Genomic DNA, 14,786 nt, shown 5'->3' on the forward strand with positions numbered 1-14,786 from the left:
TCTTTCTCTCTCCCCCTGCTCCTCCCCTGGTCATGCTTTCTCTCTACAAATAAATAAAAATTAAAAAACAAAAGAAAGAAAATGGAGTGCTTTTCAAAACTCACAATTTTTTAAACTTTACAAATTTGATTTTTTTAAAATCACAACTACATCTCACTCTTGCATTGGTCATGACCGCGCTGTGCACAAACATAGGTGTCTAATGAAATATTTTCCTTCAAGCTGCTTTTATATTTAGAGGCAGAAACAAGGGCATAAAGCATAGGTTGCACTTGGCATTGTTATTCGATTTGATTAATCCTTAGGGATGCATTAAAGCTACAGAGTCAGAATTCTCCAACAGTTCAATTAAGGAAGTGATATGAAACAAATGTATCCAGTGGCTAAAAATCCTTCCTCCTTTTCAATCATCCAACTATTTACCTACACAAGGATCTTCGTTGTATATGATCAGGTCCCTACCTACCTCCATAGCTTTTCCTTGTGGGTAAGAAGAGGGTAGAACTTAGTAACTAAGCACGTATATTTCAATTTAAAAAAATGCTTGCTTTAGAAAACACAAAGAACCTTGTATTTAATTCACAAATGGACCACATTAAAAAAATAAAATTCTTATTATTTACAGTTTTCAATCCTCAGAGAGGACATTAAGCATGCAGAGAAAACAAATACAGTCTCCGAATTTAATTCTAGTTGCATTATCTCTTGTTGTTCTTATTTGTATATCACAGCCTGAAGCTTCGATATTGTTTGTATATTCATCTATCAGGCAGAATGTTCGGGGTAAAGGAATCACAAAGACCCATAAGAAAAGTCATTCAACTTCTGAGACTTGTAGGTTAATTTAACGCAGGGAGAAAACTATTTTAAATGTGATGGTATACTAAAAAATGAGACTATTTAGCATTGTGTTTCCCCTCCAGCGAACCAAAGGGCACTTGGTCCTGTGTTTCCATTTCTTTTCTTTCTTAAATTATTATTTAAACAGGACAAAAATAATGTAGTGCAGAACAAGTGTCATTAACTCTAGAAAACTAAATAGCAAATGAGCCCATTTCAGTCAAATGCCTAGGATTCTTTTAATCAAGTATTTGTTGTGTGCAGGCCAGTGCTATCTAGCCTCTATAAACTACCTCTTGCCCCTTTGGAACCTTCACTTTACTTCTTTTAGAGATTCTGTTGTTTCTGTGTACTTTTTTTTCTATAAATGTGTACAAGAGCAAAACTGTCTTAGATGTGTGTGTGTGTGTGTGTGTGTGTGTGTGTGTTTCTATTTTTTGTCCAGTTTTACTACTGCATTGTCAGTAGCCCACAGAGGTTAATTGACTAGCTTCAGGCATCTTGGGAGTTGGGGCCTGGATTAAGAATTAGAACGAAGGAAAATGTTGGCTTCCACTCTTTTCCTTCATCATGAGAATGCAGGTCTCGGCTGAAGATCTTATCAAAAGAAACGGAAAAGTAATCATTTCTTTGCTTTGAACTGTGTTGGTTAGAGGGAACTTAAACTCACCCCCGGGGCCAAGGTGTCAAGCCGATATATTATCCCACACAAGGATATATCCATTGTATATGGATGGATGGATTGTTAAAAGATTTCCCTAATTGGCAAATGCCTGTGGTAAGTGCCCCACAGGCACTTACCTGTGCCCATTCACCCACAGCCAAAGATCACAAAACATACCAGAAAGTCCTTTAGCATTTAAAGGGATGCATTCAGAGACCTCAGGTAACCCCCAGATTCCTTCTGATTGTGGTTGTGACAGTGTCCTCATCTGCAAAGAGAAATGATAATATCTGCCTCACATAACTGTTGTGAGGACCAAACTAGACAGTAAATCAGAGGACAGCAAGAGAGCCACAGTAAGGTCCCAGCTCTGGGCAATTTGCAAGTGTAAGTCCAGAAAATGGGGATCCCTCTGGAACTGCCTCTGTTCAAATCCAAGGCCAACTCATGGGGTTTCCTAAAAAAGATAGCAAAACCAAGCCAACAGAAAGTATTATTTTTTCCTTAAAAGAAATTCCTTAAGCATCCTTCTTAAGTGTCTTCATGAAGAATGCAATGTCATGCTGTTACTGGTCAATAACACACTAGTTAATTCAATCCAACCACACTTTCCTTTATTCTCCTTATCTGTATTTACTAAATGGAAGCCACAGTCCCCCGCTCTCTCCCAATTTATTTGTTCTTCTTTCCTGTTCGCCCTCCATCCTGCACCTTTTGACTTAAAAATAGATATCTACGCCAACATAATTAGCAGCAACGTCTCTCTATCTTTTTCTAATGTCTTTCTTTAATTCTGTACTCTCTCACTATTGCTCTATCTGGGGAAAAAAGAAAAAAAACAAACAAACAAAAACAGACCCTTACTAATTTACCAAATTCAAGCAGCATTTATTGACCTCTGGGCACTGGGCTCGGTGCCAGGCACTTCCCATCGATCCCATCATCTCCCTTCACCTTACCCAGGCGTCAGTCCCATAGGCTCTGTACCTGCTGAAGCCACTCCTGTCCCGGAAGAAGACCTGCTCTGCCCTCTATTTCTCCTTGGTGTCAAAAAGTCTGGAAAATGTAGCATCAGTTTGCAGCATCAGTTTGCTACTGCTTATCCCTAATGACTAAGCGCAATGAACACTTTCTATGCACACATTATGCCTGAGATTTTAGCTTAACAACCATACATGAAGTCGGCCCTGTCCTCATTTTGCGGATGAAACAGTTGACTGGCATGCCCAAGCCTGATGACCAGAGAGTGAAAGAACAGACTTTCAAACTCAGTCCTTCTGGCCCTGGGATCCCTTATTGATTGATTGATTGATTGATTGATTGATTGATTGATTTATGAGAGAGAGAGAGAGAGAGAGCAGGGGAGGGTCAGAGAGAGAGGGAGACCAGAATCTGAAACAGGCTCCAGGCTCTGAGCTAGCTGTCAGCACAGAGCCCGACACGGGGCTTGAACCCACGAACCATGAGCCAAAGTCCAACACTTAACTGACTGAGCCACCGAAGCGCCCCCCTGGGATCCCTTCCTTAACCAGAAGCTTTACATGCTGCCCCTCAATTACTAATGTGAATGCTGAGAATTTCTTAAATTCTTTTTCTTTTTAAGTTTATTTATGGGGGCGCCTGGGTGGCTTAGTCGGTTAAGCGTCCGACTTTCCGACTTTCGCNTTTATGTATTTTAAGAGAGAGAACATGAGTGGCAGAGGGTCACAAAGAAGAGGGAGAGAGAGAATCCCAAGCAGGCTCCATACTGTCAGTGCAGAGCCCAGCACAGGGCTCAGTCTCACAGACCATGAGACTATGACCTGAGCTGAAATCGAGAGTCAGATGCTTAACCATCTGAGCCACGCAGGTGCCCCAGGAATTTCTTAAATTCTTGTACCTAGCTTTGTCCCCACCTTGTTTCAATGTTTAACTTCAACATAGCTTCCTAATCTCAGTGTAGAGACCCTAATTAGTATTCTTAAGATGCCTACCTTTGTCTTTGCTTTATTGTAAGTGTTTGAACTCCTGAGTTCTGGGGAAATTTGGAAGGGATCATTTTGGGCTCCACTGCAGTGATTTTCAATGACAGAACGCAGCAGCCTTTCTGTGCAGTCCTGAGAGAAGGAAGAATTCAGCAAGTTCATTGTTAGGGGAGGGAAGGTGTGTGCTCTGCGGGGTTCGGGGGAGGAAAGTGATGGTCTGACTGGGCGCTAGGAAAGCAGGGGTCATCCAGAGGGCACTTACTTGCTAGATGAGACGAGCCCAGTGGCCCTGCGGCCACTCACCTGCAGCCAGCAGAAATGCGGCAGCTGTCTTTGGTCGCCATCCTGAGAGAAGGCACCGTGGTGTAATGTGAACTCAACCCTCCAGGAAGGCAGTCTCTTTCCTCACATCAAATATGTTTAAAGTTCACATACCCTAGGAAGGGATACTCAGTGAACTCATATCCTAACATTTAATCATCTCTAACTCCTTTTGAAAGAGTTTCCTAACACCTAAAAGGAATTAAGGAATAAAAACTTATGCTTAATCATAGCTTCTCAGGAGACGTCCATGGCTAGAAGAAACATCACTATGGACTGCAAGGAAAAAAAAAAAAAAAGAACTTATTCTTGTTGTCTTTGTTACCCCAAGTCCTACATTGAGGATCCACTGGCGATGGGAAGGTCAGACACTCCACCTGGGACTGGGAACCCGAAGTGGTTAGGAATGAAATCCATGGACCCTTAACCACAACTGACTAATTGAGAAACTCTATGGGATGATGAATAGATACATGTAGCAATTTGCTGCATTTTCTCTTGCAAAGAGAGAAGACAGGGAGAAAAATAAATTTGGAAGAAAAAGTAACCCATAAAACTACAAATGGAAGGAAATTGCATTTTTAAGAAGTGAAATGAGTCTTCTTTCATTAGTTTAATTTCCAAAGGTCTGTAGGATATTCAGGGGACAATATCCTGTGGAAAGTGAGAATTATAGACTTACAAGGAGGGTGAGAGGTCAGGGATGGAGATGTCAACCCCGGAGAGAGCGTAATTGAACCATGTGTCTCATTGAAAAATTGTTTAGGTCTCTAGTTCTAGCAGCTGTGAGAGTTAAAATTACCCTCCTTATTCCACTCAGTGTATTTCATTATTTAGACATCATATATTAGACATAAGGAAGAACGTCTTGAGTGTAACAGTGATTAAACGCTGAAACAGACTACTGAAGGAGTTTGTGAAATTATCGACTCTAGAACATTTTAAAAATAGAGGCAGCCATCTGTCTTCAGTGATTTGGGTGGTAATCTGTCTTTGAAAAGGAGACTGGACAAAATAAACTTGATAGGGGAATATTAAGCAAATAATTTCCTGGACATTTCCCCCCTAATTTGATGGCTTTATAGATACATGTATTTTATGTGTGTTTTTTGTTATGGTGAGCCATTCTGACAAATAACTCTATATCATTTTTTATAACTTTGGATTATATACTACTTGAGGACTACTCTTAGAAGAAATTGATACATCTCCTATGTTTCATGTTTAATACTATTGCCCAATACCTGAACTTTTCTTAGAGAACATTAATTACATGCTATGTATAATATGCACACTTTATGGAAGTGAGTTTTTAAAAAATAATTATGATAATGCAAGCGTGGTCAGATAAGCACCCGGATTGGGGAGACAAAACTAAAACTAAAAAGGAAGCAATATGTAAAATGTTATGACTAAAAAAGGAGGCATTGAATCAAATATAATTCTAACCTTGACGTATAACTGGAAGAGACCATTTTCACTTGTAACCCCAAATCTCTTTAGCCAACCCTTCTTTCCCCCAGGGCTCTTGACCAAGAAACCATGTACATAAAAACAGTGCCAAATAAAATGGGAAAAAAGTACCAATTTATGAATAACTCTTCAGGCGTCTGATGCCACTCAAAAGAGGGCTCCATGGAAAACTCATCAGCTATAAATACAGCTTCAGCCAAAGAGCTACCTTCCCAGAACCCACAGCTTCAGCTAACCCAGCTGGAGAGAACAAACTCCTGTCTGTTTTACCTGCCAGTTACAAATGGTTGTTTTGGAACAGAAAGTCCTTGGCAAGTCTGAACTGGGGGTGGAGGGTGGGGTGCAGACCCTTCCCACCTTGGGGGAATTCTTTGAAAGAAGAAAGGATAGCTAGGGAACACTGGACATAGACTGTGTCCTTTAACACACAGTGACCGTTCCCACACAAAATGTGAGCCAGTAAATGTCTTAGTCTCAGGGCGCCTGGGTGGCTCAGTCCATTAAGCATGTGACTTCAGCTCTGGTTGTGACCTTGCAGTTTGTGAGTTCGAGCCCCATGTTGGGCTCTGTGCTGACAGCTCAGAGCCTGGAGCCTGCTTTAGATTCTGTGCCTCCCTCTCTCTCTGTTCCTCCCCTGCTTGAGCACTGTTTCTCTCTCTCTCTCTCCCTCAAAAACAGATAGATATTATTTTTTTAAAATCTCTTGGTCTTGGACCACCCAAAGTAACAATTCCTCCTACTTGGGGAAAAACAGAGGGATTCCCTTTCCCACACATGAGAACATGGAACTCTAGAGCAGGGATTCGTAAGCAGAGAGTCCACCGAAGAATTTCATATGTCAAACTGGATTTTCAGGAAAATATTTCCATTTACTTCTTTCTAATACTCTGATGATTTGCTACATGTGGGGAAACCACGAAAGAACCCCAACAGTAAAAAATCACTTTGTTCCATTTTGCTGTTAAGAAATTATTGTACGCCAAATAAGGATAGGTGTGCACATGATATGCATGTGATCACCATGCGATGTTGTCTAAAATATTTTGATAGAAATAATCCACCCTCATTGTTATTGACATTTCTCTTTCATTTACACGAAGTCTAGGTTATCCAGGGCAATTGCAAAGAAAACCAAATGCAATGAATCTTATGCACCTTTGGTTAATCCAAACATGTTGGAACACCAAAGCCTCCATGTAGCTTATATAAAAATGTTCTTGCTAATCAAAACATCAAGCCAAAGAGAAAACTAAAGTGTTTCCATTGCACACATTTAGTATAGTGTCTAAAATTAAAAAAAAAAAAAAAAGAAAAGAAAAAAAACTCGCCATGCAAGTGTTAGCAAGAATGTGGAATAACTGGAACTCTGATACATGGCTGATGGAAATGGAAAACAGTATATGCAGTTTGGAAATAATTGGGGAATTAAATGAAAACTGAAAAAAAAACATACCTATGCTATGACCTACCATTCTACTCCAAGGAATTTACTTTAGCAAAATGGAAGCAGGTGTTCCTACAAAGACTTACACAACAGGGTTCATAGCAGCCCTATTAGTAATAGCAAAAAACTGGAAAAAACTCAAGTGCCGATGTCAATAAATGAATGCCTATAGAAATTGTGGTATATATACCATAAAAGACTACTCAGCAATAAAAAGATATCACTTCCTGATACCTACAGTGATATGGGTGAATTTCAAATGGATGTCAACTATAACTCAATAAAGTTGTTATACACAAAAAAAATGCAAGAAGACCCTTATATCTGTTGCTCCTTAAATGCAATGGACCATAGAGCTGCCTTCCTTTCATTGTTCCTTCCTTCCTTCCTTCCTTCCTTCCTTCCTTCCTTCCTTCCTTCCTTCCTTCCTTCCTTCCTTCTTTCCTGGAGACAAGTTTTTAAAGAGACTGAAACTTACTCAAAATTTAATTTTCCTCATTTCAAAAGCCTAATCTTGTAATGCTGTACAGGGTTGCAGTCCAGAGGACAAATCTTGAAGCCCATGATTGAACAACAGGCATAAGTTGTGTTTGCTTTTAGAGAAAAAGAGACCCTTCTTAGAACAGGAAGGAGTTTGTTCCTGACTTGGGTATTTGGCTGATATTTTCAGCTATAAGAATGAAGTGAAACTTTTGACTCAAGTCTCTGAAGTTACTATTTTGGATACTGCTGAAAATCTACTGTCTTTTGTCCCAGCTGCCTCTCTGGAAGGAGAGATTGGAAGTGGAGAAGAATGTAAACTTTTCAGTGTGGAGGAAGCATTTCTGGAGGCTGGTGTAAAAAGTCACCTAGCCTTTCAATTTCTCAGCAGGCAGAAATCTGCAGAACTTTTCTGAAGGTTACTTCTTCTCAGAAGGCTTTAAATTGAAACGCAGAATTGTAATCCTTTTGCTGTTAACACAGATGGTCTCAATGATTCAGCCCTGACCACAAGGTCTTCTTTGACTTTGGTACAAACAAAATGAAAGATAGGGATTCTTGTACTCCTTGACAACCCACTCCTCATCCGACCAAGTTAGACATAGGAGTTTGGATTCTATTTTCCACTGAATTCTTTTGTGGGTACAGATCGTCTTCCATTGGTAAAGCCAAAGTCCTCAATCAGTCAGCCTTCACAGATTATGTACACATTTCTAGTTATGCTACAATCATTTCTGATACAGAACCAAACAATGAGCCTCTTCATTCAAAGTTGTTTTGGGCAGAATTGAAGCGCTTTTTGTTTTAGTTGCACAGTTTGGAGCCATTTCCATTTTACGATTAGTAAGTGATCATTATGATCAAGAGTAAACGTGACCTGATGCCTCAGAGGCTTTTATAATCTAGCTGTGTAGTGGAAATGAGCATGGAGTAAAGGGAAACAAGCTGTGAAAAATACTTGCACATGTATTTATGTGTATCTTTTCAGAGGTCTATAGGCTTCATCAGCTTTCAAAGAGACATTCAACCCAAAATAGTTTAAGAATCATTGGTCTAAAAGCAACATTGCTTTGTTGGGAAAACTGATGAGTACAGCGGTACTGAAGTTGAACTTGAAGTGATGACCAGATCTTCAAATGGAACCATACAGCACACATCACCGTATGATGGAAGAAAAAATAAACATTACTACCAAAAATAAGTTTTTAGAAGAATATTTGATATATTCTAAGAAATATGGAAAATTAAAAATAAACAGACCTCTCTTGCTACTGTTTATTTTAATATTTTACTTTGAGTGACACTGATGGGAAGGGAACGATACACTTTTCGTAGTCTGGCTCTTCTGCTAGGCCATTGGGTGATCACAGGAAAATGGGAGAAAGGGTTGGTGCTGGGAATATATTGATATGCAAATTGAAACCACACAAAATATTAACAGCGACTGATAATTTCTTTCCAGTTTTCTTACTGATGTTAGATTAAATCCTTAGATTCTGAACTAGAATTAATTATAATAGAATCAACTTCTAGTAATTTGACACAGTGGTCATTAAAATAAATATAAGGGTTATAGATAACCCTGGAGGAAGTTTTTTGTTTTTAAGTAATGAAATTGCTAGTAGCTACTTTGATAGTTCCATTTACTAGTGAATTCAGAAGTGACAATCAACCTAATAAGATAGCTATTTCCAGGTGTAAGAAGAATCCTTCTGGTTCATTCATTTTAGTCTGAGAAACCATGTCAAAACTTGAAGATAGGAAAACTTAATCTTTTTACAAACTATGAATAAGCATGATGAATGAGATAAAATGTAAATTATCTATATGACCCAATAATTTAAGTTTTTCATAGTCACTAGGCTAAAATTTTCTAATTAGTTTTAATTTTTTTTCCAAAAAAGAAAATCTACCATGTGTGTTGAACAATTAAAAGCTAACACTTTTTTTTTTTAAATTATGCTTGAATTGTTTTTTTTTTTTTTTAATGAGCTGATTTCATCACATCAATGGTCAGTTCTTGAGTTTCATATCACCTGACCTTTCCTCAGGATTAGCCCTGCCATTTTCTCCTTGAAATGTTTTCTTGTCTTGGTGTACATACAAAATGCCCTCCTAGTTTTCTTTCCGCCTCACTTCTTCCCACAGCCCTTGGCTGGATCATTTCTGTCTTCCAGATCTCTAGGTGATGGGGAGCCCCCCTCCGACTCCTGATTTGGTCATTTTCCCTTCATTATCTCTGTCTCGTCTTAAGCAGCATTACGCCATCCATGGCTTTAACGCTACCAATATATGGGTGACCCCCAAGTCAGTTTCTTAGTGTTGATCTCTCTCCTCATCTAGGCTCACATATGAAACTGCCTTTTAGATATTTCCATTTAGTTATTTCCATTTAGATATTTCCATTTAGTTAACCATTCGACATATTTTTATATGGACTAACAGAAGTAATCCCCCATCCCCCCACCTCCCACCAGACTTACAAAAGATGCTCCTCCCAAAATTTTCCCCATCAGGGAAACTTGCTTAGGCCATATATGCCCCACGCCAAACTTGATTCCTCTCTCCTTCATCCTCCAATTCAGCAGAAAGGCCCATTTCTCTGTGTTCAAAATATCTACCCTGCAGCTCCTCTTGAAGTCCAAGCCATCATGATCTCTCTTCTGGGCTACTGAAATGCCTCACTGTTTTCTCTGCCCGTTTACAGGCTCACTCCATCTACCTCTTAGGTCTGCATGATTTTCTACCAAAAGTAGAATTCAGTCTAACACCTCACCATTGAGGTGAGGGTGGTGTGAGGGGTTTCAGTGGGTAGCTTTTTAGGAATGCAACATCTCAGGCATAATGACTCAGATACCGTTTTCATAAGATTCCCCCCAAGGGATCGGTATGTGTGTTAAAATTTGAAAAACATTAGTTTAAAAGGCCCTATATGATGCAGTTCCAGGCTTCCTCTACTCCTTCCTCTTCTCCCACTATCCTGAGCCACAATGACCTTCTTCTTTGAGTCCAACATGGCAGGTGTGTTCTCTCCTGAAGAGTTTTTCTTTGCCCATCCTTCTACTTAGAACTCTGTTCTCCCCAGTCTCCACATGACTGAATCCACCTGTCACTCAGGTCGCAGTTCAGATATCATTGCTCAGAGAATCCTTCCTGGCCACTCAGGCCAGAGTGCTCCCACAGCGTTGCTTAATCATATTCCCTATCTTTTCCTACACTTACAAAGTAGTTGGAAATTTCTCACTTATTTGTTTGGCTTCATGACTTTCATTATCACTAGATTATAAGCACCTTAAAGATATGGGCTTTGTTTAACTCATTTATCAGTATATCCTCAGTGCCTAGAAGAGTTCCTGAGCAAAAAGTAGATGCTTGATAAAAATTTATAAGTGGCTGACTGCTTTTTTAAAAATAATTCTAAATTTTTAAATTTTGACTACTTATTTTTGTAGACTATTAAAAATAGATACATGCATTGTTTTAAAGAAAATAATATAAATATCTATCTCTAGACCTTTAACATGGGATATGTATTCCCCAAATCTGATATAGAAGTAGCTGATATTTGGGGCACCTAGATGTCTCAGTTGGTTAAGCATCCAGCTCTTGATTTCAGCTCTGGTCATGATGGCACAGTTTGTGAGATCAAGCCCCACGTGGGCCTCTGCAGTGACACCACAAAGCTTGTTTGGGATTCTCTCCCTCTCTCTCTCTGCCCATCCCATATCCACAAAGGCACACACTCTCTCTTTCAAAATAAATGAGTAAACATTAAAAAAAAAAAAAAAAGTCCTGAGGCNCGGTTTGTAGATGTGTTTTAGTAAACTCAGATAATTATTTTTTAATGCATCAATACTTAAAATAGGAAGATTTTTACCTAAAAATCCAAGTTTTAGGCTTCTTTAAAACTCTTGGACATCTGACAACATTCAGTCTGCCTTCCCTCAGATCCACCATACAGAACAGTCTAGTAGCTATTCACAGGTTCCTTGTATTCAGCCTACGCTAACCCTGACTTTCATGCATTTGTAAGACTTACTCAATCTGTGACCCTTGATCTGAGACACTGAATAACCTTTCATTTGTAACTACTTTTTTTAACCAGAGGCACACAGATATAATATGTGCATGGTTACAGTAACATTGTGCTATGAAACTTTTGTTTAATTATTACATGGGTGGCCTGCCTAAGATTCAACATACATTGATCTTTCTGCTAAAGAATGACAAATTCTTTTAAAAAGAAAACTGCACTCATTTCTCTATGAAAAAGAAAATTAGATCTAGTCGTACTATTTAGTGATGGAAGTCACTTAACTATAAATTCAATTTACTCATGTTAAGTCTTTCCTAAACTGTGTTAGCAATGGTGCATAAGCACGATGCTAGATTTAATCTTAGGAATGCCTAGCAACTCCGGGCTTCTACCTTTGGGAGTAAAAGACATCAGCACTTCTTTTTATATCACATTCCTCTTTATCTTTTATCTGCTGACATATCTATATATTATCTTTTATTAAGTTACTGCCTGTTGAGGGAAATTTTTTCTTTTTCTTTTTTTTTTTAAGTGTTAGCATATCTAGGGCTATATTTTAATCCTATTTAAATATTCCTTAACAGTTGTCGATAAAATATTTTAGTTTGTCACATATTGCCTAATTGATATACCACTGAGTCTCCCTGGAGAAAGAGCATCGTGAAATAGCTTACCATTGGTTTCCTCAATAAATCAGTGCTCCTGTTGTGTTGAGACACATTGGGAAGAGCGAAAGCTTTAGTGTTGATTAACATAGAGAAATCCAAAAACGCTTCTCAGTTTTGAATATTTCCATTCATCAATAATTCAGCTCCAGAGTTGCCAGAGAAGGTTACAGGAAAATCCTTTGCTTTCTCGATTGCAGATAGTGGGCCCTTCCGGAAGGTCATATTTTTACCAGCCTGCTTATAATTTTTAGCACTTCAAGAATGAATGATATTGATAGGAGCAACTCAGTGGCTCAGTCAGTTGAGTGTCCGATCCTAGATTTCGGCTCAGGTCATGTTCTCACAGTTCATGGAATCGAGCTCCCTGTCAGGCTCCATGCTGATGGTGTGGAGCTTGCTTAAGATTCTCTGTTTCTCCCTCTTTCTCTCCCTCCCCTGCTCACTCACTTACTCTCTCTCTCTTTCTCTCAAATAAATAAAATAAACTTAAAAATAATTATATTAATAATCTCCAGTGATTGATCCAAGGAGTGACTTGGATTCTTTCTATTGATTGTTGCACAGTTAAGAGTCCTTCTCCAAACACTCCTCCTGGACCTTGCGGTACCACCAAAATGTTTTTCTAAGGACCTCCCAGAGATTCTCCCTCTAGCATTCAATAGAAGAAATGCTAGCGGTATTCTTCTTTAAAGATTGCTTTTTGTTGAGAACAGTTTTTTTTAAAGGACAAACTTTTGATCATTTTAGAGGACACAATATAAAGATAATTTGACAAAAGTGAACCTATGAGTCTTAGGCAAAAAAAAATTCAGGTATTGCCTAAGTTACATTTTTTTCTGTCGTCAAAAGGCCAATATTTAACATATCTTGCTTTTATTATTAAAGAAGCATAAAGAAGAAAATAATAAGAAGCCATCAAAATAGAAGAGATTAGATCTTGCAATCACACAGCCATGAAATTCTGACCAGAATAAAAACATGAGTATAAAGAGAGAAATCATTTGCTTATTCATTCAAGGAACAATTTGCCATTTTCCATGTATTATGAAAATAAGAGATTACAGGACTCTGTTTTTTAACTATGTGGGTTTTTCAAATGTGTATATAGTAATCTCATTATACCTGTGGTGCAAATTCAGATGAAAACACAGTTTTCTGTCTTCTTTTGCATGCACTGCCCTTTCTTAAGTACACACACACACACACACACACACACACACACACCACTGTTAGCAAGTGGACAATTTAACTACCTGAAGCCTTTCATTCATCTCTGTTCTCTCAGTGACCGGGGTTGAAAGGGACAAGGACAAGGTAAAAGGTTACGTAAACCATCCAGGCAGGAGCAATAACAGCTAGTTATCTCCCAATCCTAACAAGCACCTAAGACGACTATTTCTACCAAGTTAGGAGAGAACGAAGGCATCCCATTGAGCGGAGATGCCTTATTCAAAGGCCTCATTATCTCAAGGCACCCCAGTTGAATAAGTGTACCGCCATTCCCTTCATTATGAGCAAACAATAGAGAGAAAGCACAAAGAGAGAAGGTTCCAGGGGTTCACACTGTAACTCTAAGTGCCACATTCTAAACCAGGACAGAAGTGACAGCGGGGCACTGTAAGCTCAATGGTTAGGGATGGCGAACAGAGAAACTTGTTCAAAGGCCACCACATATTACAGGATACAGTCCTTTGTCACAGGCAAATTATTAAGCAAAAGAGTGGTGCCGAGGCACCGCTGGTCACTAGTAACATAATTTGCACACGTCCTCCTACCATCAAAATCCTCCTGTTTCTTGTGCTACTAGTATTGTTTCCACAACAAGGCTGTCGGTTGCCTGATGCATAATTTGTCCCCATGTCATGTAACTAGTAGAATTCCCCACTTTTTTTTTACCTCAGTGTCCATTCCATTTAGGCAAGACTCTTTGTAAATGTCGGCAAGAAATATCTGTGTTAAAACAAGATCATCTCTATTCTTTTTTTTTCTTTTTTTTTTCATCGTAAGTATATTCTTTAAGCCCCTTCCCCTCTTTCCCCCTGCCCCCCCACCATCCCTCCCCTCTGGTAACCATCAGTATGTTCTCTATAGTTAAGAGTCTGTTTCCGAAATAAGATCATCTTTGTGAGTGAAGAATTTGAATTAGTTGAGCATATGTGTACAAAATTAGATGGCGCTCTGTTATAATTTCCTAGCATTTATCTACCTATGAATGTGTTCATTATTTATTCCTTTATGTGTATATTTATTGCAAAAATATATGAACTGCCATCTTTTTCTGGTCTTCCTGGGCTGTGGCTGTGATCCTCTCACTGACCTCACATCCACACAGCCATACTCTCTCTCTGACATGCATCCTTGACTTGGGGTGGGGGCCCTAGTGGGCTGGCAGGTCCCTCATCTATATTTCTCATCAGCTCGGTTGTCACATTCTCAAGAAAATGTCTTATGTTATGAGAGGAGACATAAGACATATGTTATGAGAAAACAAAACAAAACAACAAACAAGCAAGCAAAAACCCACAAAAAAGAGCTTGTGTGTCTATGTTTGTGATGCGTGGGCCTTCCTTCTGCTTTTCCATTAGATCCGATAGAACACACCTCTGTGCACCCAGGCCCCTCTGTCTTTCTCTTGTCCTAACCTCCTCTTAGTGTAAAGCCACAATTCAGATTGGATTAGGACTCACCCTAAAGGCCTCAGTGTAACTTCATTATCTCTTTAAAGGCATCTGCTCCAAATACATTCACATTGTGAGGTATTGCAGGTCGAAATTTCTAACTATTAATTTTGATTACTTTGGAGGGAAACCAATGCAGGTCATACACTTGGCATTTCTTAGCTTGTACACATTTAGTCATTTTACTGTCTGCCTTGTCTTCTGTCCCCTTCTTGTCC

At 39.0% G+C, this 14,786-nt stretch overlaps 1 long non-coding RNA gene across 1 annotated transcript; it reads right to left on the reverse strand.

Annotated features, from left to right (window-relative positions):
• Positions 1-1,696: 1,696 nt before the first annotated feature.
• LOC144230196 (uncharacterized) lies at positions 1,697-13,330 on the reverse strand. Its single transcript, XR_013334724.1, has 5 exons — positions 13,144-13,330; positions 3,731-3,904; positions 3,478-3,600; positions 2,492-2,560; positions 1,697-1,772 (listed from the first exon to the last, which is right to left on the reverse strand). It is a non-coding gene; the product is annotated as an uncharacterized LOC144230196 (long non-coding RNA).
• Between the last annotated feature and the right edge of the window lie 1,456 nt (positions 13,331-14,786).

The sequence above is a fragment of the Crocuta crocuta genome, unplaced genomic scaffold, assembly GCF_008692635.1.
Source record: "Crocuta crocuta isolate KB4526 unplaced genomic scaffold, BGI_CrCroc_1.0 scaffold90, whole genome shotgun sequence".
NCBI lineage: Eukaryota > Metazoa > Chordata > Mammalia > Carnivora > Hyaenidae > Crocuta > Crocuta crocuta.